Source organism: Triturus cristatus, chromosome 5_1 (assembly GCF_964204655.1).
Source record: "Triturus cristatus chromosome 5_1, aTriCri1.1, whole genome shotgun sequence".
Classification (NCBI taxonomy): domain Eukaryota; kingdom Metazoa; phylum Chordata; class Amphibia; order Caudata; family Salamandridae; genus Triturus; species Triturus cristatus.
The window spans coordinates 148,385,083-148,411,496 of record NC_140587.1 but is presented as its reverse complement, the minus strand read 5'-3'; the positions used below and the strand labels follow the sequence as shown (position 1 = coordinate 148,411,496).

General features: G+C 48.8%; 1 protein-coding gene across 2 annotated transcripts in view; it reads left to right on the top strand.

Moving 5' to 3' along the window:
• The window catches only part of LOC146830440 (ranBP-type and C3HC4-type zinc finger-containing protein 1-like), a 540,476-nt gene that overhangs the window by 401,240 nt on the left and 112,822 nt on the right, over positions 1–26,414 (top strand). The gene's annotated exons all lie outside the window — the stretch shown is intronic.

The window sequence follows — 26,414 nt, the reverse complement described above, 5'->3', positions numbered from 1 at the left end:
TGGCTGCCAAATTTTAATCCCTAGTTGTTTCTTCCTCAAAGATCTTATGCGATAGAGGCTGAATTCAAGATTAAACACGTTATAAAACTTAGCACGCCACATTTCATATGATGGCACCTCTGATTGCAACGACATAGAAGCGACACATAATCGTGCAACAGCCATAGCTATAAATATAAAATATCGAAAAGGATAGCAAATATTCCGTGGGTTCAATATCCTCGCCCACACCTAATAACATAATTTCTCTATAGCAGGGGTACTCGTAGTACGGCCCGCGGCCCGGCAAGCCTTTCTTGGCGGCCCGCAGACCTTGCAGACATCGTACCGGTGCTTTTATTTTTTTTAACAGTGTCAGCAAGCACAGACTCTGCACTGTGGGGGCCCGGGGATTCAAGCGATAGTCCGAGTGGAGCTGCTGGGGCGCTAAGAGGTGAAATACAACAAAGCCTTGTTATCATGCAAATGGTCACTTAAAGACCTCTGAAGTACTCGGGTGGGGCTGTGTGTGCGCCCTGGAAGGGAAGCTGCCTCAGCTGCCACACAAGCGAAGGGGGGAGGTGGGGAAGGGGGGGGGGAGAGGTGACAAAGAATGACAAGAGAACAACAGGGTGTGAGAGTCGGGTAAGGGGACAGAGGGTGACAGGGCAGTAGGGAGAGACAGAAACAGACAGATAGAGACTAACAGAGACAGGGACAGACAGAGACAGATAGGCAAAGATAGGGACAGACAGATAGAGGCAGAGACAGACAGAGAGGCAAAGAGGGAGATGGAGAGGGAGAGGGAGAGAGGGAGACGGTGAGAGGGAGGGAGACGGGGAGAGGGAGGGAGGGAGACGGGGAGGGAGACGGAGAGGGAGGGAGAGAGGGGAAGAGGGGGAGAGGGGAGGGAGGGAGAGAGAGAGAGGGAGAGAGAAAGGGAGGGGGAGAGAGAAAGGGAGGGAGAGAGGGAGGGAGACAGAGGGAGGGAGACAGAGGGAGGGAGACAGAGGGGGGAGACAGAGAGGGGGAGACAGAGAGCGGGAGACGGAGAGGGAGGGAGACGGAGAGGGAGGGAGACGGAGGGAGAGGGAGGGAGACGGAGGGAGAGGGAGGGAGGGAGACTGAGGCAGAGGGAGGGAGACGGAGGGAGAGGGAGGGAGACGGAGGACAGAGGGAGGGAGACGGAGGAGGGAGGGAGACGGGGGAGGGAGGGAGAGAGAGAGAAATGTGTATGCCGGGTCCGGTGGCTCAGTGGACGAAGGCGCCCGCTGCAGGAACCTGTGTTCCACCTCATGGTCACAGTTTTTTTGTTGCTCTAGCCCCGCCCCCTCCCCCAATGACCCCGCCCTCAAGGTGCGGCCCTCGGCCACAAACCACACTGTAAATTTGGCCCCCAAGAGAAAGTTTGTGAGTACCCCTACTCTAGAGATATGGACATCGACCCCGGTAGTTTGCAATAGAAATTCTGAGATGTCAGCTAAGAACTGTTTTGAAACTATACAATCAAAGAATATATGTACAATATCAGCTTTCTCCGCCTGGCACCTGAAACATTTCCCATCGTACATCCCACCCCACTTCATTATCTTAACAGGTGTATAGTATAAATTAAACAAAGTTTTATAGTGTTGGGTGCGTAGATGTTCCGTCAATATAACTTTACTTGCCATATCAATTGATGATTGCACATATGAGCCAGTATTACCAAATCTATCCCTCCACTTCACATCATGCATCTCAATATCATCCCGCTGAGTCGCCAATAGTATGTCATACAGTGCCCCAATCTTGGCTTTTTTAGACAATGCCTCTAATAAATCATTGGTTGTTATAGACGTGTATCTGCAATGCTTGTTAATAAAGTCACAAATTTGCAAATATTTGAAGAAGTCATACTTAGATATTTTATGTCATTCCACTAAATCAGAAAAAGGAATAATTATCCCATCCCTGTAAATATCCCCTAGGCGTCGTATCCCCTTACCCTTCCAAATAGCCATCTTTGTGTCCCAGAACATCGAAGGAAAGATTTCCATGGAGTTGAACGGTGTATAGTAACCTATCCGATTTATAGATAGAATTTTGTGTATCATCTTCCAGGCTCTATATGCAGCAGATCCGGTTTTAAATCGAGTTCTTTTGAAATAGCTTGGTTCATAGAACTTAAGCAGGGCCTCACTTGCCTGAGTCCCCAACAGCATCTGATATATGTTAGGAGCTTCGAATGGCCTTGCTTCAGCCCCAATCACCAGATACTGCAAATTCTGCAAAAAGCAAACTAGATGATAAAAAGCAAAATTCGGCACCCCCCATCCACCACGTGTCAGTGGAAGCGTCCTATATTTTGAAGCACGCCGATTTTTCTTCCACCCCCATATAAACCTATCTGCAATAGACTGAAGCTGCATTAATTGTACTTGTGTCAGCTCTAGCAATACCGTCCTAAAATAGTACATTGCGACGTCCTACCATTGATAAATGGAGACACTCTACCTTTTCCAATTGACTTTTTGCAGCAGCAAGTATATCTGTCCAGTTCACTTCAACTATCTCTTGAAGTGACATCCTGATCTTTATGCCCAAATATCTTGCTTCAGGTGTGACACGGACATCACCAGGACAAAGTCCCTCGGTACAAACAACCTGGGTTTTAGAAACATTTAGCTTATATCCAGCAACTTCCCCGTACTGCTGAGTCTGAGTCTCGATTTCCCTTAGTGCTTGCTCTGGGTCAGATGTTACTACCACTATATCATCAGCGTAAGCGAGGACACGCATTTGATATTGCCCCACTACCATCGACTGTATACCATTGTTGGTCTCCAGTATTTGCAACAATGGGTTAATATAAATATCAAAAAGTAGAGGCGAACAGGGCCATCCCTGCCGGGTGCCCCTAGATATATATACAAAAGATGACACTTTCCCCATTGTACAAATTCTTGCCCGCGGTCGTTTATACATAGTCTGCAATGCTAACAAAAATTGGGGACCAAACTCCATCTTTCGAATTGTAGCCCACAAAAACGACCACGATACACGATCGAATGCTTTTTCGGCATCTAAAAAAATTACATCTATATGCTTTTGAAATGTGGTAGCATAGTCTATCAGCGAGATTACCGTATGTATATGATTTACCATGCTCCTACCAGGCAAAAAGCCATGCTGGTGCCGAGATACCAACGATGATATAACTTGTGCTAGCCGAGTTGCAAGGATTTTTGAGTACACCTTACTATCAGCATTTATTAATGATATTGGTCTGTACGACCCCGGGAGCCTAGGAGACTTATCCTGCTTCTTAAAAATCACTAAATTGGCATCATCCCAAGATGGTGTGGGGTTCCCACATTGAGCTTCTAAAAACGTGGCTAGCATATCATCCTTGATGATTGAAAAAATTATCCGATAAACCTCCAAAGGGAGCTTGTCCGGCCCTGCCGCTTTCCCTAGCGCTAATCCCGCTAACGCTGTCTGAAGTTCTAGCATGGTTATAGGAGCCTCTAGCTCCTCCCGTTCAGCTAGCCCTATCTCAGTTAAATCTAAGTTGCGGAGATATCGCTCTATAATGCCCTGCGCCACAGGATCTTGAGTATATAGTTCTTTATAATACAAATGAAGTACCTCCATTATGCCTTCCATAGTCTCAACTACGCCCCCTTTACCATCTTCCAAAATGTCTATTCGCTGGGAGGTTTGTCTGCCCCGCAGCCTATGAGCTAAACATCTGCCAGTTGTCTCCCCATATTCATATGTTTCTGTCTTATATATTTTAAACTGAGCAGCAATTTCTTCTTTTTTTTTTTTTTTTTTTTTTGAAAACCTTTATTTCAAAATTCAGGACACAGCTATTCAGCCGACAGCCCGAAGGTTCGGCAGCATTGAGAGTTAGATACAGTGATGTGTCCCCAATACAGTTGAAAGAGTAATGCAAAGGTCCAATTTTAAATAAACACAGAAAAAACGCACAACAAACCCCAGCAAGGCAGAACATTGAAAGCCCATGGCGAAAGCCCCCAGGGGAGGCTGGACCCCACTCATCTACTAGTTACAAGACTGTGTACGGAGGAAGAAGGGGGACAGCAGAGGCCCAAAACGGTTACTAAAACCAAACTGTGCTGGAAAGTAGGTCAGGGGGAGAGCTGTTCCTCAGGAGGTTCCAGATCCGGGGCAAGACATATTCCCCCCCTGTATTGGTTCCACCGCCCCCAGATGGCGTGCCACTTCCGGGGGCGACCTCTAGAGCAGTAGACAGTCTTCTCCCTAAACATGCTCCAGTCCATGTTCTCCTTCCACGTGGTCAGTGTAGGGGGTCCCGAGGAGCCCCACAATCGCGCGATATCCCTTTTAGCTACCATGTTACCCAGAGTCACCCATTGGGTCTGCGCCTCATCGAGGTCAGAGGGCCCCCAGACGTTCAGGAGGCAACACCGCGCCTCCGGCTGTATCGCAGTGCCCGTCACCTCCCCCATAACTGCATGGACTCTCCTCCAGAACTCCACAATGACACCACATTCCCAAATGATGTGCAGGAAAGTACCCACCATACCACATCCCCTTCTGCACAGGCCGTCCTCCGAGAATCCCATGTGGACCAGCCTTGGCCCCGTCACATACACCCGGTGCAGTATTTTAAGCTGTACCAGCCGCAGACGCGACGGAATCGTAACCTCCTTAGGAGAAGAGACCGCCGACTGCCAGTCCTCATTATCCAACTCAAGGCCATCCCTAGTCCACTGTTCTCTCAACCCCAAAAGCATATCTGCCCGGACGTTAATCAACTTCTTATATATGAGCGAGATCGTGCTCTCGGGCATATGACCATCAAGGACTCGGTCCTCAAGGGGAGAGGACTCCGGCACCTTCTCACCCTCCACGAGGACTGATCGGAGGGCGTGACGCAACTGGATATACCTGAAGTACTCTGAGGGCCCTAGCTCATACTCAGTCTGCAACTCCTCGAAGGACTTCACCCTCCCCTTATGCAGCACATCTCCCACCTTGGATATACCTATCAGGTCCCACTTATCAAAGCCCTTCGTATGCCAGAGTCTTCCCAATCTCTCCGATTCAAACAATGGGGTAGCGAGGGTGAGCCTATCCTTCCAGCCCAACGAATCAGTCGCCATCTTCCATACACGCACCGCCACACCTGTGGGCCCCGTGAGGGACGAGTCTAAGGACCGCGAATACAACGCCCTGTAGTAGTTGCCGCCACGAAGCAGCCACCTATCCAGGGCGTGCCCAGGGCTGAGGGCAGGGCCGTAAAACCCATGGTTGATCGCGCTCAGCTGCGTGGCCCAATAGTACCGTCGGATGTCAGGGAGCGCAATGCCCCCATCGTACCATGGGAGCGTCCACTTTGAAATTGCTATTCGCGGCCGCCCATCCCACAGCAACGTCCGTTGGAGGCCTTCGACCTCCCGAAAGTATTTGGCCGGTACCCAGTCCAAGGTGTTCTGGAGGGCATAGAGGAAGCGGGGAAGAGACATAATTTTGAAAAGGGCCGCACGCCCAACAAGGGAGAGCGGCAGCCTCCGCCAACCTTCAACATCTCGCCTCAAGCGCGCCAAGGGGGGGAGCAGATTCCTCTCATAGCGCACAGCAGGATCCATGGATATAAAAATCCCCAAATACACGAAACCCTGCTGGGCAACCTGTATCGAACACGTTCTAGGGATCGGTGGGACCTCTCCACTAAGAACGTACAAGTATGATTTGCCCCAATTAATCACAAGCCCCGAGTTCCTACCGAACGATGCGAGTACGTCACAGACCACTATAAGTGACTTCTTAGGTGAGGCAAGATACAGTAGGATATCATCGGCATAAAGCGAAATACGGTCCTCGTGATCAGGCGACCACCGAAGGCCCCGTATATCCGGGTGCCAACGTATCCACGCAGCCAACGGTTCAAGGGCGAGGGCGAACAACAGAGGCGACAGGGGGCAACCCTGCCGAGTACCCCTACCAAGCTGAAACGGAGTAGATGCCCGACCATTCACCACAACATTCGCTAGTGGCCCCTCGTACAGCAACCGAACCCAACTCACAAAACCGCGACCGAAACCAAACTTAACCAGCACGGCCCATAAGTATGCCCACTCCACCGTGTCAAAGGCCATCGTGGCATCAAGAGATGCCACAATAGCCGGTTCACGCAGCGTGCCCGCCCTGGCGATGACGCCATGAAGGCGCCTGAGGTTCAATGCTGTGTTTCGGTGCGGGATGAAGCCAGATTGATCCGGGTGGACCAAATCGCCAAGCACCCTACTCAGACGGATAGCCAGGAGTTTGGCCAGAATTTTCGGCTCAGCGTTGAGGAGTGAAATGGGCCGATAGGAGGCGCACCTATCTCGGGGTTTACCCTCTTTATGTATTACCACGATCGACGCCAGCCGCTGATCCAACGGAAGGATCCCATCCCCCCGCGCCTCCAAAAACATGGCGCGCAGGTGAGGGGCGACCCTATCCGGGAACAGTTTATACAGGTCGATCGGCAGTCCATTCGGTCCAGAGGCCTTACCCGAGTTTAACGCGCGAATCGCCCCCGCCACCTCGTCAACCGTTATGTCACCATCCAAATCATCCCTATCTATGTCAGAGAGGCAGGGCAACTCGATATCCCGGAGGAGCTCCGACGAGTCCTCGGGCAGCCTGTCCGACACAGAGGTATAAACCCTACGAAAAAACTCGGCGAAACACTTCACAATCCCCTCAGGTTCCACAATCGCCTCTCCCCTCTCTCCCGTCAACTCTGGCACCACTCTATTGACCCGTTCTTTCCTGTCCAACCACGCGAGGAGTTTCCCTGCCTTATCACCAACGTCATACAGGCGGCCCTGTTGTTCCCTACTGAGGGTCTTAGCGGCGTTCGTAACCAGGTCCCTATACTCCGCCTGCTTCAAGCAAAGCTCATGCACTGAGGACTCTGTAACCTCCTCCTCCATTGCCCCCTCAAGGGCCGCAATCTCCTCCTCCACTTGCCGCACCTCGCCATCCCTCCGATTCTTGGCAGCCACCACCAGGGAGAGGGCTTCCCCCCGAAGCACGGTCTTAAAGGCTTCCCACAGCGACACCGCCGAGTTCACGGTTCCCAGATTGTCCTTAAAGTAATTAACCACCTTCTTTACCAGGGCGCTGCGCATCTTGGGGTCTCGGAAATACCATGGGTTGATGGGGGCCACCCTCCCTCCTCCCTCCCGACCTAGATCCAGCCGGATCCACACTGGCGAGTGGTCAGAGATACCGCGTGCCATGTGCCTCGCCTCGGATATCAACGAGGCATGTGCGGCCAGAGTGAGCAGGTAATCAATCCTGGAGAGGCTACCATGCGCCCCGGAGTGAAACGTGTATTGACTCTGTGTGGGGTGCCGGAGCCTCCAGCAGTCTATCAGACCAAACGTATCCAGGAAATCTGGAAGCCATTTCTGAGCCCCCCCTGTGTCCCTGGGCGGGTATCTATCCAGCAGTCCGGAGCCCACAGCGTTGAAATCCCCTCCCACTACCAGCATTCCCCCCGGGAGAGTCAGCAAAGCCCTGCCCAGTTCAGCAAGTGTGGAGGCCTGCAGGGCCGGCGGGACATAAACCGAAACCAAAACCAAAGTCCTTCCTTCCCACCGCCCCGCCACCGCCACAAACCTCCCCCTATCGTCAACAATGGTGGAGTCCACCTCAAAAGGCAACGATGCTCTAACAAGGATGCCCGCACCCCTGGACCCAGAAGAGAATCCCGAGTGTGCAATGAATTTATACCCCTTCCTATTCAAGGCATAGCACATATTACCTATGAGATGCGTCTCCTGCAGCAGGACAACATCTGGCATTGAGCGTTTCAAAAATTGCAAAACAATCCCCCTCTTGATGTGATCCCCCAAACCATTAACATTCCAGCTTATAACACTTAAGCCCCTACCCCCCATCCTCAAACGGAAAGAGGCCCACCCCACACCCGAGGAGCCACCATGGACCAGCCCTGAGGATAATCATCATGCCTTGCAGAAATAAACCCCCCAACAACAAACTCAAAATCCCCAAAACTCCCCCCACCCTGCACCCCTGCTGCAGCTTACAAAGCCCCCCCAACTTGCAGTGTGCCTGTCGCCCTACAAAAACTAAAAATCTACAAAAAGTACCCTAAGGGAGGAAAAGAGCACCCCTCGTCCTCCCGCAACCCTCCACAGTTACTGCACTCTGTTCGAATCTGCAAGTATGGTCAAATCAAGTCAGGCCGGCTCTGAGATCTCAGCCCTGTCCATCCCGGCCACTGTCTCCATGCTCGGCTGTGTCATCCCCCGTCCGTCGCCGGGGCAAAGCGTCCAGCCATTCGTCGGCCATAACAGGAGAGTCAAAAAAGAATGTCCGATCTTCATGCACCACCCGTAGTCTGGCAGGGAAAAGCATGGCATACTTCAGATCCAGTTCCCGAAGTCTCCGCTTCACCCCCAGGAAGCTCTGTCTCTGTCTCTGCACCTGCTGGGTGAAGTCCGGATAAAAATTCACCGACGCATTCTGGAAGGGGACTGGGCCCGTCACCCTCGAAGCTTGCAGGATAGCGTCCCGATCTCGAAAATGAAAGAGCCGGGCGACAATCGGCCGCGGCGGGGCACCCGCCTTAGGCCGCCCGCCCGGCACCCTATGGGCCCTTTCCACCGCAAAAAACTTTCCAAGGCCCTTAGGCTTCAGATGATTGAGGACCAAATCCTCCACAAGCAGGTCCGCCGAAGCCTCATCCGAGGACTCCGGGACCCCGATGACGCGCACATTGTTGCGCCTGGCCCGGCTCTCGAAGTCCTCCAGCCGGCGGGCGGCGAGGTCACTCTCGGCCCTCAGCTTCCGAACCTCGGTCTGCAGATCCGCAACATCATCAGTGAGGCCCGTGGTCTTGAGGTCCAGGTTCTTAACGCGCTCGTTCGTCTTGCCCAGGTCCGAGCGGATCAGATTGACATCTACCAGGATGGCATCCACCTTATGCGCGAGGGCCTCGAACTGTCTCCCCATCGAGGTCTGCATCCCGTCGAGCGCGCCCATGACATCCTGTAGGGAGAGCTCCGGTGTCCCAGGCGAGTCCTCCTTCTGGGCATCCGGCGCCTGGCTCGATCCACTCGGCGATGCTTTCAGGAGGGCGTAGCGGTCCATACTGTTGACTTGGGAATACGTTCCCCGCCTGGTGGACTTAGTCTTCAGCCGATCCCCTTCTGCTTTGCCCGACATAATGGACTCCGGGCAGTCCAGTGCAGTTAAAACTGTTCCCTCTCAGAGAGAGGGATAAGGAGTGAGCAGCCCGCCGAGCGTCCTTGGGGTAACAAAGCCACCCAGAGCTCTACAGTGTCCGGGCAGACAAAGGGAACAAAATCGAAAGTGAAAGTGCGAGGACCTCCGTCCGACAGTTCACACCTCGCCAGGCCGTTGTTGATCAACTAGGAGTCGGGCATCCTGCCAACTCTAGCCCCTGGCATCTCCGGGAGTTAGGCCGCAATCTTCCGCCAGTCGTAAGTCCGGTTCCCGATGGGCGATCCGACCGCGGGTAGCATCAATCGCCTCCCTGACAACTCAGCAACACGGTGCCATGCATACCATCAGGATCAGAGACAGGATAGTCGACGGAGGGCGCGAGGGTCTCGGGAGCTCTAAGCTCACGCGGCCATCTTGGTCAAGCGCTAGGCTCCTCCCGAGCAGCAATTTCTTGACTCCATATCCCATTAATTCTAGCCTTGCAACAGCTTGCATCTCTTTACTATCCACATTTGCTCTAACCGCTTGTATAAGTTCACATTCAGCCTTCTTTAATTCCTCACATAAACTCAGCATTTGTTCTTTCTGTTTTTTCTACTTAGCCCAATCATAACTAAATGTTTCACCCCTTAGCCCTGCTTTCAAGGAATCCCAAATCATTGGTTGAGCAGCCGATCCTTTATTACTCTCTAAAAACAATGTAGCCCAAGTTTGAATATGATGAATATATTCCTCATCACTTAAAAGTTTTTTATTAAATGTGAAAGGTCGCTGCTCCCTTGAAAGGGTAAAGCTAACAAGATCCATAACCACAGGTCCATGATCTGATGAAATACGGGGCCACACCTGTATCTTTGAGCCCACAGTCAAAAAACGAGGTAAAAAAATATAACCTAACCGAACAAACTTATTATGTGGGGATGAATAAAATGTATACCCCAAATCACCATCTCCATGATTCCCTACCGTCCATCCATCAACTAATCCATGGTTCTGTAACAACTGTTGCAAAGCCCTAAACACTTTAGGCTTACGCCCTTTGTAATTAGCAAAATATGGTTCCCATGTCTGTGCTTCCCCGCGTATATTAAAGTCCCCAACTGTTATCAATGGGGTCCCCCAAAGAGCCAACTCAACGTTTAAAAACTCCAAAGTCTCAGCCTCGTCCAAATTCGAGCCATAAACTGTACATAGCACAGTCTTAACCCCCCTAGAATACACTCAGTAATGGCCCACCTCCCAAAATTATCCACCCTCTCTTTACCCGTGCTGATTATGCCATGACGCGCCATAAACGCCACCCCCCTATTCATAGTAGATTGCTTGGAAGTTGATAGTAATTTAAATCCCAGCTCAGATAATGTCCTACGATTATCCCAGGGGACATGTGTCTCCTGCAAAGAGAGAATATCGGGGTTAATTAACCGCAACTCAGCAGTAACACGCTTCCTCTTAAGGACATTGTTTAACCCACAAACATTAAATGAACATATGCGCAGCCTCCTATCTGCCATTACTATATAAATACCACATTGCCATCAATATACCCGAAAAATAAACTCATTAATTCCTACAACACATGCTATGAACTGAGTTTTTACCCTTTAGCACCTTCCCACCCAACCCTCTACTCCCCAAGTGACCCTCTATACCCCCCTGACACCATCCCACAAGTACCCCCCCACCCTGACCGTGACCCTCCCCAAACAATAGGGCTTAAGGGCCAATTGTCCTTGTGATGCTTGGTGAATAGCCCACTAGCACTCGCCTCTCCCGCATCATTTATATATATATATATGTATATACGACTAAGAAAGAAAAAACAGAAAGCAGACAAACAGAAGATAGCAAAAACTAATCCAAAAAGAAAATCATGTCGTTCAATATAAAGTCCATTACCTATATAATTATCCTCAACCCAAAGATAGAAGATATTCTTTGGCTACAACATCAGAAGTAAAAAAACGGGTCTGCCCCCTGTTTACAATCTTTAAAGTAGCTGGTTGTAATAGAAAAGCTTGTGCGCTTTTTGCTTGAAAAGGAGTGATCAACTGCCGCAACTGCCATCTCTTCTCGTCTAGCCAAATCGTACAGTGCCTGCCTAGCCAGAAAATTATTGAGGGAAATCAGAATAGCCCTTGGCTGTTGCAATACTTGCCCACTCCTTACGGGCCGTTGTCGAAACGGAAACCTATGTGCCCGCTGTATTTCCTGCGACCAGTTCCATTCTTTCAACTCAGGGAGTGCTTCCTCAAACAGCTAGACTACAAATTTTCGGGCATCTTGCCCCTCAAAATGTGCAGAGTATTACGACGCAGGCGGTTTTCTAAATCGACCAGCTTATCATGCATATCATCTTTATTGGCTTTTTTTTTTGATAAACAAGTTTTATTAGGTTTTGTAAAAAAACACAATAAGGAACATTGAGCCGGACAAACCACCACTGTGCAAGTACACGGAATTAGACCAATCTCCACCCATCCCCACCCAAAGCCTCACCCCCCGCCCCCACCCCCCAACACACCCACTCAGAATACATTGCCCAACCATTTCCCCCATACTCTGCGATATTTCTTGGGGCAACCCCTCGCCTGGTAGAGAGTCCGTCCCTGGGCCGCGCACCAGTCTACACCAGCACTCCATTTGGCCAAGGTAGGCGGTTGTGAGTGCTTCCATGCCGCTGCAATATCCCGTTTGGCCACCATGAACGCAGTCATAAGGAACAGTTTCTCTGCGCGGGTACCCTGTAGACCATCAGTGATGCCCAGCAGGGCGTGTCTAGGATTGTGTGGCACTTCCCAGCCCAGCACCTCAGTGAGGTCAGTCTCTATGCCCCTCCAGTAATCCCCAAGATCCGGACAGGACCACACCATATGAATGAAGTCGGCCGGGTCAAAACCACAGCGGGGGCAAGAGGCGTCAGCTGAGAGGCCCGCACGGTGTAGACGCGCCGGAGTAAGGTATGATCTTTATTGGCTTTTATGTCTGCAACAGCATCCTTTTGAGCCACCATCTGATATTCTAGCAACGAAATACGGGTCTCTGCTTCCCCCATCCGGGCAGTAAAGTTGTTGCAAGTCTTTGCCAACCGTCTAACTGTATTTTGCAGCTTTCTACATGCAGTATGTGTTTTTAAATTTTCTGCCCGCGTTTCCAACCTATGCGCTGAAATTAATCTATAAATCGCTTCCAGTGATGCATGACCTTGTATCTCCTCTACCGGGCCCCCACTGGCTTGGTCAGATAAGTCCAGACTTTCGAGCAGCGGCCCCCACTGGAGAGCTCCCAATCAGAGGTTTGTCATCGCTAATCCGGTCGTTCCATCCTTAGCTTTCTTCCGTACAGTTTGTACTTCTATAGACATACCCCCCAAAGAAGGATTTTTAGTGTGGTTACCTTCCATAGGGGTAACATCACCAAGCCCCTACTCGTGAAATTGGAAATTTCCTTCTACATCAGACTCTTCCGACTCTTCCGAATGCTCTGAAAGTGAATAAAATTCACTATCCTTACTACTAATAATAGGTTAATTCCTATCATTACTAATAATACCAATCTCATCCATTAATGCCGGTTCATTAAGAGTGTCAATAATGCCCTGGGGTGGTGCAGCATGTTCCAAAGGTAAGCAACTCTCCTCAATAAATGAACCAAACGGCTCACCCCCCCCTTGTTGGGCGTTAAGGGTATCAGATTTTGAAGAAACAGTCAAGAAGTCACCACTTTTTTGCCAGCAGCCGCTTGAAAAATCTGCGATATCTTAGGTGTCCCTTGTACAGAACCTGTACCCTGTGGAGTACTATCCTGACGCCAAACAGTTCTTTAGAGCCTTTTGCTGCAAGTGCTGCACGTGTTCCTACTGCAGCCTCCCCAGTGGCTCTTGTTTTCCCACCTCGAGCAGTTTTAGGTGCCATATCAAGCCTCCAGTAGTGTCCAGCAATGTACCAAAGCACACAAAAACAATCAATTTCAAACTCCCCAGCTGTTATAATTTTTTTTACACAGGCTTATTGCAGAGAATGAATATAGAATTGATTAAATAACAAAAAAAGTTTGCCCAAAAGGTTCTTCCCGTCATTTTTCCCGTACTCTGCCAGCTCACAGCCAAGACCAGTTATTTTGTTTTACGGAAGATTTATCTGGAGTAGCTTTATATCAGAGACTTTACCTAAATGCACTGTTCTCTCCAAACCGGCAAACCAACCATGATTACACACCCAGCTGCTCTCGTACATTTCCAAGCTCAGCCACGAGCCCGACCGCGGGCTGCAGGTTCCACAGGTTGCCGTTAACAACCCAGCTCAGGTGAGGCTGCAATCCGATCCCGCTCCTCCTCAGTGGCTACCGTATAGCAGTATGGGTGAGCGCGCGCCTGTTCCACATACTTATACAGCTGTCCGGAAACCAGCGAAACAACAAAAACATCCACATCGAAGAATCCCAGCGCACTCCGAATAAACCGATGTGGTCTTCTACATCCCCGCGCGTCTGACTCCGCAAATCGAACGGGAGAGACGAGTCACCCAGGAGCTCCTCACACACACGTCCGTCGTGTGGACGCCATCTTGCCCTTGTCTCTGTATGCATTCTAATGATCCCAATGCATTTCGGCTAAAAAGCCTTCATCTGGGGATATTCTGTAATAATAACAAATGTCTTCTATGAGTATTATTCGAAAAGAACATGAGGAATGCCACGGAGTGGCTCTAAAAACCTTAACCCACTGGTGAGTGATAAATAAGTGCTTGGCGGTGGACAATAAAGCTTCCGATATTCAAAGAGTTTAGGTGCATGTCGTTTTATCGTTTGGTGATGCCGTGAAGGTGGATGATCAAATACAATAAACATGTGGGAATAATGTGGGGTGTTTAAACAAGATTTCGAGTCGTCACAGTGAATGACCTGTGGTGTGAGGACCTGTGAATGTATAGCGGTGAAAGCAGCGAGCATGCCAAAGATAAAACTTAATACTCAACTCCCGCTGTCTATAGCGGTGTCGATACTGCAGTGTGGAACATACACAAGTTGTATATAGAAAATATTCACAATTTGTGAAGTGCATCATGCTTGGTGTTATTACGGACTGAAACGTGCCGATGAATAAACGATGGCGGTTGTACAAGCTAGCGGGTGCAGTGCTGGCTCAGGGTTTGCTTACCGGGTATGATGAAACGACGTCTGTGTGTGTTCCAATCTATCACTGTTCAAACATAGTGAATCTGGCGCGCTCTAAAAGAGGTGGTTTCTTATGACGTGTGTTAAAAAATTAGTGGAAAGCGAAGAAAGACATTGATTGTAAACGCTCGAAACTGAGCCGGTCAATAAAGACGAGTGAATGGGAAGTTATGTTCAGATGTTAATAAAACACGCTACTGTGTATCGGAACCCCGGGATGTGTGTAAATAGTGTGACAAAGAATAAGTGAATATGAACTATACATTCGTCGAGGTGGTGTGAGGTTAAGCTTAAGCAAATACATGAAATACTAGTCGAATGGACTACATATCAAAACATAGCAATCCAGATAAGCTGGTCAATTAAATGAAAACAGTCTATTGCTTATAGATAACACAAAAATTGCATGCGATCGTTCATGCCATGAGGTTTCAGGGAGCATAAATGGTTGATCCAGTAATTTCCGCGTTGCAATAAAAAATTAGGATTGTCTCTTCCCTCGTGTCTGTCGATTTTTTTCCAAGATGCTAAATTTCAGTTGACTGGTGTTGTGTCCTGCTTCAGAGAAGTGGTGAGCCACTGTTGATTTGAGGTTTTTCGTTCTGTTAGACTTGTGTTCATTTAAGCGCACTTTTATTTTCCTTTCTGCGTGTCCAATGTAAATTTTTCCACAAGGGCATTTTAACATTTATACCGCATTAGAGGTGTCACATGTAGCTGTCACCTTTAATTTAATTTTGTGTCCTTTCATAGAATGAGTAATATATGATCCCTTGATTATGTTGTTGCAATTATTGCAATTCCAACATGGAATAGTACCTTTATGTACGCTTTGTGTGGGTCGCTGAGTAGGATGTTTTAATATTTCATCAATGTTTTTGCTCCTGGTAAAGGCAAAAATGTGTTCTGGTTCAAAAATGTGGTTAAAATTTTGTTCCAATTTTAATATTTGCCAGTGTTTCTTGATAATTCTTTTGTAGGATGCACTCAGAGAATATTTCGAAACAACTGTGAGTTGCTCTTTGGTTGGTTTTTCTTGGATACTAAGTAGCTCCTTTCTTGTCTTAAGTGATCAGCGTTTTTTGGCTTGCTGTAGTACCTGGTCAGGATATCCACGTGTTTCGAATCTGTGTATCATCTTCTCAATTTGGTCTTCAGCCTTGTCAGGGTTCGAGACAATTCTTTTTACTCTTAGAAGCTGTGTGTATGGCAAATGTTGTTTAACCCCTTCGGTGCTCATGACGGAACGGTTCCGTCATGAGCCACGGTTGAGCTGTGCTCATGACGGAACCGTTCCGTCATGACCACGCCCGCGCAAGATTCCGTCAGCACAGCGGCGGAATTTGCGCAGCATGGAAGGGGTTAAGGGGTTGTGGATGGAAGCTTTGAAAATGGAGGGTGTTGTTTTGTATCAGTTTCCTTCCGGTGTAAATCTGTATCAAAGCCTGTGGGCGTCCTGGTTATTTTTACATCCAAAAATGTGATGGATTGTTCCTGTATCTCAAAGGTGAATTGTATGCATCTGTCTATTTGGTTTAGTTTATGCAGCTGTTCAGTTAACATAGTTGCTGAGCCTTTCCATAGGCTAAAGATATTGTCTATAAATCTGAGGAACAACTTTGTGTGGGTTGCCCATGACTGCACCATCAAAATGTTATCCTCCTCAGAACGGTTCATAAAGATATTCGCATAAGCTGGGGCAGCACAGTTTCCCATAGAAGTGCCAGTCTTTTGTTGCAACCAGTTGTCTTGCCACTTAAAATAGCTTTGTAGTAGGGTGAATTCCATGAGCTCCATCAGAAAAATCTTCAGACTTTCTTCGTAGTTTGTATTTAGCAATTTATGCTCAACTGCCTCTATTCCTAGCTGGTGAGGGATGGATGTGTACAGTCAATTAACATCCACTGTGCACAATAAAATTTCCTCTTCTTCTGTGATCGTGATTTGATTCAGTTTATGAAGAAAGTCGGTGGTGTCTCTTATAAATGTTCTCATTGCCATAACACATGGTTGCAGATGACGGTCTAAGAATGTTCCCACTGGTTTGTGTAAACTTCCTTGTGTGGTTACTATAGGACGGCATGGTGGTTTGACTGGGTGTTTATGTATTTTTGGTACCAAGAATGTCACACTATTTACACACATCCCGGGTTCCGATACACAGTAGCGTGTTTTATTAACATCTGAACATAACTTCTCATTCACTCGTCTTTATTGACCGGCTCACTTTCGAGCGTTTACAATCATTGTCTTTCTTCGCTTTCCACTCATTTTTTAACACCCGTCATAAGAAACCACCTCTTTTAGAGCGTGCCAGATTCACTATGTTTGAACAGCGATAGATTGGAACACACACGGACGTCGTTTTGTCATACCTGGTAAGCAAACCCCGAGCCAGCACTGCACCTGCTAGCTTGTACAATGCCTAGGTGAAACTAGAGGGGGAAATATCTCTACAGTAGGGAGATTAACACACTGAAGTACTTTAGAACAAGAGTTACCCTAGGACCAGTGCCATGGAATGTAACCGGGATCTCTGTGCAGATCATACCAAAGGGCATGTTGAGAATGCAGGGAACTACATCCAGCAGATGGGGATGAAATGAGGGCAAGTTACGGGTCGGAATTAGCATTGGTGGAGCCTAGTATGATAATCTTTGTTGCCCCTCACCCCCTCCAGCCCCTGTGACATCCTTCTTCATGCCTATCCTCTCTACCAACCTCCAATGGTACCCCTCATGTCTCGTTAGACCCTCGCTCACATTTATTTAATTTCTTTTATAGTGCTCCTCATACAAATGTAGGGTGTCGGAGCGCTTTACATCACTCTCACATACAGAGACAATGAAAATCAATGTGTAGGAAATGTTTCATAAGACGATGAGGGCCACAAGCCTTAGGAGTCCCATTTCACCCATACTGGGAGCATAGCCAATAGGTCTCGCCTTTGGGACCTTATAAGTATTTAGTTATGCAGCATAATATCCTTGGTGCAACAACATCAACTGTTGCATGGCTAAACACTTATACGGTCCCAAAGGTGAGACCTATTGGTTATGCCAATGCTTGTTTATATTTAAGTTGTAGCACTCCGTAAGAGTCCATGTGTTTGCAGGCCATCTCTCCTCCTTCCTGTCTTGTACTGTTGTTCCTGGCCTGTCCCCCTCCCATGTTCTTGTCCCACCCCCTTACCGCATTGTTTCCAGACCTGTTCCATCACCCCCTGTTTTGCTTTCCCATCCCCCCACCACTATTGTTGTTGCTCGCCTGGTCACCCTCGTTGTTAACCTGACCATTCTGCTTGATCCCACATTGTTGTTTCACCCGTTTCCCCCTCCCCCTGACATTACTTGCCAGTTCCCCTCTCCCTCTTGTGGTGTTGCACCATCATTGTTGCTTGCTCTGTCTTCCTCCTATGTCGTTGCATGAGACATTCCCCACTGCCCCTCCCCTTGTTGTTGCTTCCCTATCCCCCCACGTACCTCTCCATCATTGCTTCCCCATCCCCCTGCCATGTCTCCTAACATTGCTTGCCTTGTATCCCCACCCGCTTACCCCATTGTTGCTTGCCCTGTCCCTTGACCCCTTACTTTCATTGTTGCTTGCCCCATCCCCACAACCCCTTCCTTCCAGGGAAAAAAAGTGATAAGATGTAGCCAGCACTGGTCGCACCATATCACTTTTTCCTCTAAGCATTGGCAAATCCAGATCTATTGGCTTTGTCAATTATTGTGGTTTTTTTGCCATGTTGTATAGCAGCGCGGATGCTGTGTAGCATGGTCGAAAGGAGAAACAAAGCAAAACAAGCTGTAGGACGTGGCCAGTGTTCAGCTCAACAAAAAAAAAAAGTTAATAGATTAATAGATCTCACATAGGTGAAACATATAGTCACTGTCAATGCTTGTTTTAGTGTTGTTGTTCTTTGGCATTTTCACAGGAAGCACAGCTTTTAATTTTTTTTATTTTTGTCAACACTGTGACATGGATGTGCTTTTGGTTTACGTAGTCCGCCTTATTGTTTTGCTTTTTTTGTTGTTAATGTGGTGTGCCCCTGTGCTTTTTTTTTTTTTTTTTTTTAGATGGGACGGTGCCCCAATACTAACCTTTTTAGGGAGGTATGTACCCAAGTCCTCTCTTGTCACCCTGCTGTGACATTTTGCCACTTGGTTTGTTAATGCAGTGCAGCTCTAACGGTGAAATGTCTGTCAGCATTGAGGATGTGGCACAAAGGTTGCATACCACACCAAAGCTCACACCATAAATGTCCTCCTGGAGTCAGTGAGTGCCCTTGCCCAGTCAATCACCCCAACACTCAATGTTTCACAATTAGTGAGCCGATGCAGGGAACACAGAATTCTACACTCTCCAGGAAAGGTTGCTAGTAAGCAGCACAGAGGGGGTCACAGGAAACGTCCTTTAGGAAAAAGCCAGAATCACGCTGTGCCTTCACAGCGCTGGCAATATAACGAGCGCATCCTTAAGCACGCAATTCCTTACAATGACATGCTTTAGGGGGCGCATTGGTGAAATTATGTTGGATTTAAAGTCCAGCAACTTCCCTAGTGTTGTGCAGACTGGAGTTGGAATAGTAAATTAAACTATTCCAAAACCCAGCTCTCCACTTTGGCAAGTCGTTATAACAACTTGCGTGCTGAACGAATACATGCTAAAGACGTGTTTGTTCTAATGACAGCGTTACGTAGGCATGCGTGCTAAACGCATGCAGAATACCGTCATACATTCAGAGTCACAGAACAATGAAAGTGGCCTGTGATGTGCATATGAAGAACGGCCTGTGGTGATGCTTATGAAGAACTGGCCTCTGGGTGGGAAGTGATGTAATGCTTCATGCTAGTTAACACTTACAGCTAAAGATTGTTTCTCAATTTTGGAAAGGTTAATATATTTATTTTTCATGAATGGAAATGGCAATAAGGTGTTTATATTAGTTTGAAACCTCTAAAAGATTAGAAAATAATTTCCCCCCAATGTATGTTTGTATTTGTGGTATTTCTGTAGCGTGGATGTAGTCAAAAGGCAGCAGATCGCTTTACAGAATCGAAGACAAGCATAAAGTCAGTGCATTCTAGGAGAAGTAGCTGGTTTCTGGACTGGTAATGTATTCTGATGTAGTGTACTTTAAAGGGGTGAGTCGTCGGCTTTTTTTTAAATCCGGAACAGCATTGGGGTGGTCCTCATGGATACAGAGTTGTTATTACAGATCCTGACTATGGAGATGGAATAAACCTGCTGCCTTTATTTTGTTCTTTTTTTTTTTAGCTTCTTAGTCTTCAGTCTGATGGTGTCCTAGCTGCAGGTGTGCCGAGAGCTACCAAAGATTGTGAGCTTGTCTTCAAAATCAACTGGAATCCTGGCCATGATAGCTTTGTAAATGAAGCAGCTGGTTTTGAAGATGGTGCGGGCCTGCAGGGGGAGCAAATGGAGTGCCATCAGAATGGGAGTGATGTGGTCATATTACTTCAGGCCCTTGAGTCTGGGAGGACCTAGAGCAGGGTGTTAACCTAAATCAGATAAAAGCATGAGGGCTTGAATAGAAGTTCTGAATGTGCTTTCTGGAATAAATTGTTTCACTTTCTTTAGAAGAGAGAGCTGGTACCAAGCGGTCTTTGGTTTTGTTTTTTCTTTTCTGTCAGTATGTTCCTTGAGGGTCAGGTTGGTGTGCATTGCTTTTGAAGTTGGCATCTCATAACTTTGAAAACATTTGGAAAATGTAGATTTTTCCCAGCTTTGATGGTCAGAAAAACTGGAATTTATTAAATACACAGAGGCTAATATTATTGCAATCTCCTTTAATTGCTCTTTAGAACACTTAACAACAAAAATTCCAACATAATAAAGGGCCAGAACCCTCTGACATCTTTCTTTTTTTAATCTGGTTACACTTCACATAATTATTAATACATATGTTTCCAACTTTTCAAAATTCAACAAGTAACCATAATACCAAGTCCATAAACTGCTTCCATGAACAAATCCTACTCCAGAACTCAAAGAGGTATACACATCATGAATGAGGCAGTCTTCTTCATCCGCTTCCTCTATTGTTGACCACAGCCTACAAATTATACATTCACACGTAAACAGGGTTGGGTACAGGGTGGGCATAATATTAGACTCCGTGTCTTTAATAAAAGCCAGATTTTTTGACCATCAAAGCTGGGGAAAATCTACATTTTATGTCCAGAACAGAGGCTAACATTTTTTGCAATTTCAAAGTTTACTAAATGAACAACAAGCTGCATTCTCAACAGGCTTAAAGTAGAATCTTCGAAAAAGTGCAGCATTGGACCAATGTGCACACCTCAATATGTCTTGTAAATTACCTCCCAGCATAAAAGCTTGTGAAGCAGACGCACCCCTTACTGAATGCGCTCCAAAAAACGAATAGTTTCTTACCTGTCGGTGTAGTTTTGCAGCTTGAAGATCTTTCTGGATTCACTATGCTGTGCATTATTCCGCGATCTTGTGGTTGGGTCCGGATTCGTAGTCTTTTCTTTTTTTTTTTTTTTCTTTTTTTCTAGCCCAGGTGGGCGGTGACGACCCACCATTTGGTGCACCTCCCGTGACGTCGTCGTGCTTCCTGCGGAAGTCCCACCTTTGGGGCGCCATCTTCGGGTTCTTTTTTCCTTTTTTTTTTTTTTTTTGTTTTTCTTTTGACCCTAGGCGATTGATTAATCCTTCATGTCCATTTTTCTGTACGTTTTCATTCCTTCTGATCTTTTCCATTTTACCCCCTCTTCCTCCAGCCTCATCTTCTTGGCGGAGGTGGGTGGGTTCACTAGTGAATCCAGAAAGATCTTCAAGCTGCAAAACTACACCGACAGGTAAGAAACTATTCGTTTTGCAGCGTGAATCTTTCTGGATTCACTATGCTGTGCATAGACTTTGTAGCGGTTTTCCTAATTTTGTGGCGGCTGCGTGGTAGATGAGCATTGGTCGTTGAAAATGTGTTGAAGCACCTTCTGTCCAACCTGTGCTTCCTTGTTCATCTGAATGTCCACACAGTAGTGTTTCGTGAACGTGTGCACAGATGCCCAAGTTGCCGCTAGACATATGTCCTGAATGGGCATGTTCGCCAGGAAGGCAACGGTGGCCCCCTTCTTCCTTGTGGAGTGAGCCTGAGGCCCCTCTGCTAGCTCCTGTCCAGCCTGTTTGTGGCAGAATTGAATAGTGAGGGCAATCCATCTAGCGATGGTGCCCTTAGTCACTGGTCTACCCATGAAGCTAGTAGCAAAGGACACAAACAGCTGCTTTGATTTCCTGAGTTCCTTCGTTCTCTCAATGTAGTGCATCACCGCTCTTCTAGCGTCGAGGGTGTGCAGAGCCCTTTCTGCGTTTGAAGTCGGGTTTTGGAAGAAACTCGGTATCTGGATACTCTGGTTCATGTGGAACGCCGACACCACCTTGGGCATGAAGTGTGGGTCTGTTCTCAGGACTATCCTGTCCTTGTGAATCTGAATGTAGGGTTCCTGTAGCGTTAGCGCTTGAAGCTCGCTCACCCTGCGTAGTGAGGTTATGGCTACCAGAAAGGCCGTTTTCAACGTCAACATTTGCAGTGTGGCCTTGTGAATGGGTTCAAACGGTGCCTTCATGAGCTCCGTCAGTACCACGTTGGGATTCCATGCTGGCGGCGGCAACCGTTTAGGAGGGGCAATTCTTTTGGCTCCTTCCATGAATCTCCTCACAACCTGCGAAGTGAAGAAACTTCCTACCTTCTCACCTCTGGTGTAGGCTACGATCGCCGCTAGGTGTACCCTTAGGGAGCTCGAGCAGAGGTTACTCTTTAGAAGGTGTGTGAGGTACCTCAGTACTGTTGAGTCTCTAGTCATTCTGTTTTGCAGGCCCTTCTTCCTGCACCACACAGTAAATCTCTGCCATTTGGCGCTGTAGCATTTTCGTGTAGTTGGTTTCCTTGCCTCCCGCAGCACCCGCATAGTGCTAGGAGGCAATTTAAGGTGAGCGAACTCCAGGTCTTCAGGAGCCATGCCGCCAGGTTGAGGCTCTCTGGCTCCGGATGCAGGACCTCTCCGTTTTGCATGGAGAGCAGGTCTCTCGAACCTGTGGGGATTGCCCTGTGCCATTTCTTGAATTTGTGAGAACCATGTCTGCCTTGCCCACTGCGGAGCCACTAGGATCAGAGTCATGTTGCTGGTTCTGCACTTGTCGAGCACTCTGTGCAACAGGGGTATCGGTGGAAAGGCGTAGGCAAATGTCCTCGACCAGCTTATCCATAGGGCATTTCCTTGGGATTGCTGATCTGGTTGCCTGGACGCGAAGCTTTGGCATTTCCCATTTTGGCGTGTTGCAAACAGGTCTATTGTGGGAGTTCCCCATCTCTGTAAAAGCTTCTCCGTTTCCTGGCCATTGAGCTCCCACTCGTGTGATGGCGAGGTCTGCCTGCTTAGCCAGTCTGCCTCCACATTGTCCTTCCCTGGAAGGTGAATTGCCAGTAGATCTATCCTGAGAGGTATGGCCCATCTCCAAATCTCCTGTGCCAGAGAGGAGAGAGGGAACAACTGTGTCCCCCCCTGCTTGTTGATGTAGAACATTGCCGTGGTGTTGTCTGTTTGAACCAACACCCTCTGGTTGTACAGGTGCCTCTGGAATGCCTTCAGGGCTAGCAGGATGGTTTTCAATTCGAGGTAATTGATATGGCGTACCGCATCTGCTGGAGCCCACAGACGCCTCACTCTGAGGTTGTCCATGTGCGCTCCCCATCGCGATGCGTCCGTGGTAATGGTCATTGTTGGGTTTGGTGGTGTCAGGCTTCTCCCTGCTGTCATGTTGTCTCTGTTCCACCAAGTCATCTCCTCCTGCACTGCGTGCCTAACAACCACTAGATCTTCCCAACTGCCGCTTGCTTGTGACCATTGCTGTTGTAGCCATTCTTGGAATGGTCTCATGTGCAGGCGTACATTCGGCACCAGCTGGATACATGACGCCATCATCCCCATCATCTTGCTCACTGACCTCACTGTCAGAGCTCGCCCCTTCTGGTAGAGACGCGTCTCCTTCAGTAGGGCCTCTGTTCTACTGTCGCTGGGCACCACTGTGCTGTTCAGCGTGTTGATTTTTGCTCCCAGGAAAATCTTCACCTGCTCCGGTTCCATCGATGACTTCCCCCAGTGTATCGAGAACCCCAGGTTCGTCAGAGTGTCTGTCACGCGTGTTGCGTGTCTCTCGCACTTCTCGCGTGTGTTTGCCTTGACCAGCCAGTCGTCTAGGTAGGGGTAGACATGGATCCCCTGCCTTCGTAGGTGGGCCGCGACAGGCATTTTGTAAAAACCCTTGGTGCCGATTTTAGCCCGAAGGCCAGGGTTGTGAACTGGTAGTGTTCCTGGTCGATGTTGAACCTTAGAAGGCCCTTGTGCCTTCTGTTGATTGGAATGTGTAGGTAGGCATCCTTGAGGTCCATGGTGACCATGAAGTCCCCGTCTCTTATTTGGGGAAGCACCTCCTGCAGCGAAGTAATTTTGAACTTCTGCGTTCTGATGAACTTGTTTAGGTATCTCCGGTCCAGGATGGGTCTGACGTTTCCGTCTACTTTCGGGACCACGAAATAGTTTGAGTAGACCCGCTTGTTGCGTTCTCTGAATGGCACTGCCTCTATGGCTCTTTTTTCTAGTAGTTTCAGGGTTTCTTCTCTGAGTAGGGCCAGTTCTTGAGCCGATCTCTGTCTTCCCCTTGGTCTTCTGTTTGGAGGTCTTCTCTCCAAATCCACGCAGTATCCGTATTGCATGACGTTCAGTATCCACTTGTCTGTGGTTATACGCCGCCACTCCTGAAGGTAGAACCTCAGCCTTCCGCCTACTGGTGTTGGATGCTCGTAGGCTTTTGATTCTTCTCTCCCCCTTGATGTTACTGTATTGCGCCTCACCCTTGGGGGCATGTCGAGGGTAGGCGTCCTCCTGCGTGCTGAGTCACTTTGATGAGGGTTGGTCACTCCCTCTCCTCCTCTGGCCACGTCCGTTCCCTCTCCCGCGAAAGGACTGGCCCCGAGGCTGGTACTGCCAGTTTTGCTTCTGTTGACCTTGTTGTCCGTGACTATCACCCTGCTGACCCTGCTGGAACGCCTGGTGCGACGCTCCCTGCTGGCTTCCTCCCCGACCGTAGGGTCTCCTAGAGGGATTGCCTCTCCTCATCCCCCTTAGCTGTAGGGCCCCATGGACCTCGCCGTTTCGTTTTCTTTTTTCAGCTGGGTGAGCTTCTCGTCTACTGTTGCTCCGAACAGTGTCTCTCCGTTGAAGGGGGTGCTAAGGATGTTGTTCTGCACCTCCGGTTTGAATCCCGAGATTCTTAGCCATGCATGTCTTCTCTCGGTGACCCCTATGGCCATTAGTCTTGCCGAAGTCTCTGCCCCGTCCAGCGCCGTCTTTATACAAGAGTTGGCGATGTTTTTCCCTTCTTCCACCAGGTGGGAGGCTCTTTGGCGGTATTCTTCGGGGAGGTGTTTTACTAGCTCCCCCATCTCGTCCCAGTGCTGGTACTGGTGCCTATTGAGAAGTGCATTGGAATTCGCCATGCGCCAGTGCATTGCGGCGTTCCTCTCGACCTTTCTTCCCGTGAGGTCTATCCTCCTGCTTTCTTTATCTGGTGGTGGCCCCGACGTTGCTGGCACGTTGGCCCTTCTCCTGGCCGTGGAAGCTATGATGGAGTCGGCCGTGATACTACCCTTGATGTAAGGGGGGTCCAGAGAAGAGTGTTTATACTTCTTCTCCGTCCTGGGCGTGATCGAACGGCAGGTCGCTGGTTCTTTAAAGGCCTCTCTCCCCTGATTCATCACACTTTGTAGCATGGGAAGGAATTGGCTCCTCGTCTGGATGGGGAGCAGGGTCTCGAGGAGGAAATCTGCTTTTGGCCTCTCCTCGTCCAGCTTCACGCCGAAGGCCGTCGCTGCGCTCCTGACCACCATATTGTACACCCCGATGTCGTCTGGTGGAGAAGGCCTCGAAGGGTACGTGTCCACGGGCTCCTCTGGGTTCTCGGTGTCGAGATCCTGCCATTCGACGTCGTGGCTGGTTGATGGCGCCGAGCTGTAGAACGACTGCTGGTCTTCTTCCTCGGGTTCGCCTTCATAATAGGTCTCGTCTTCCTCTTCGAGATCTCTCGCCAGCCCCTCGGTGTCGAATTCGTCCTCGATTTCGACGACGTTCGTCAGTGGAGCCGTTGGAATTTTGTATTCCTTCATCTTGGCGTCGAACTCCTTCTTCCTCTGAAGGATGTTCTCCATTTCGGCCTCGAGCCGCCTCTTCTTCTTCTCCATCTCGGAGATGCTTTCGGCGTCGACGGCGGGCCTCTTCAACGGAACTTGCGTCGACGTCGACCTGTCCTTCTGCGTCGAGCGCCCCGTTTCATGGGTTGTCTTCGACGAACCTTGCCTTTTGGCGTCTTTCGGCACCAGGGAGTCTTTCTCGAAGGATCCGCTCGGCCTCTTGTCCATGGTCCCGCCCTTGGTCGTTGAAGTTTTCGGCGCCGGGGCTCCCTTCGTGGACTTTGACTTAGATTTCTTCGAGTCACCCTCGGGTTTTCGAGGCACCTTCGTGTGTTTTGAGCTCGACGATTCTCTTACCTCGTCTTCGTTTTTCTTGTCGGTCTCTACGACCGTGAAGTTTTCTGGTTCCTCGGCGACGTTGTCCTCGTCGTCTGTGGAGAGGCCCAGATCGTAGAGCGACGGGGCCTTACCCTTGCCTTCCATGCTGGCGTTGGCTCTTCGCTGACGTTCTCTCACCCGGAGCGTCTTCGGCGCGAAGTCTGAGCAGGCGTTGCAGTCCTTGCTCTGGTAGTCGACCGGTAGGCAGAGGTTGCAGACCGGATGCTGGTCCTTCTGCGCGAACTTGTGGTGGCAGTTAGGGCAGAACTTGAATGGCGTCTTGTCCATTGCGCTCAGGGCCTCTGAGTGCGCATTCTCCAAGGGTGTCGAAGAAAAAGGGTGGAAAACTTCCTTCTTCACGCTCCTGATGTGAAATATTCCTTTCCTGTGATATCTTCGTAGTTATTTA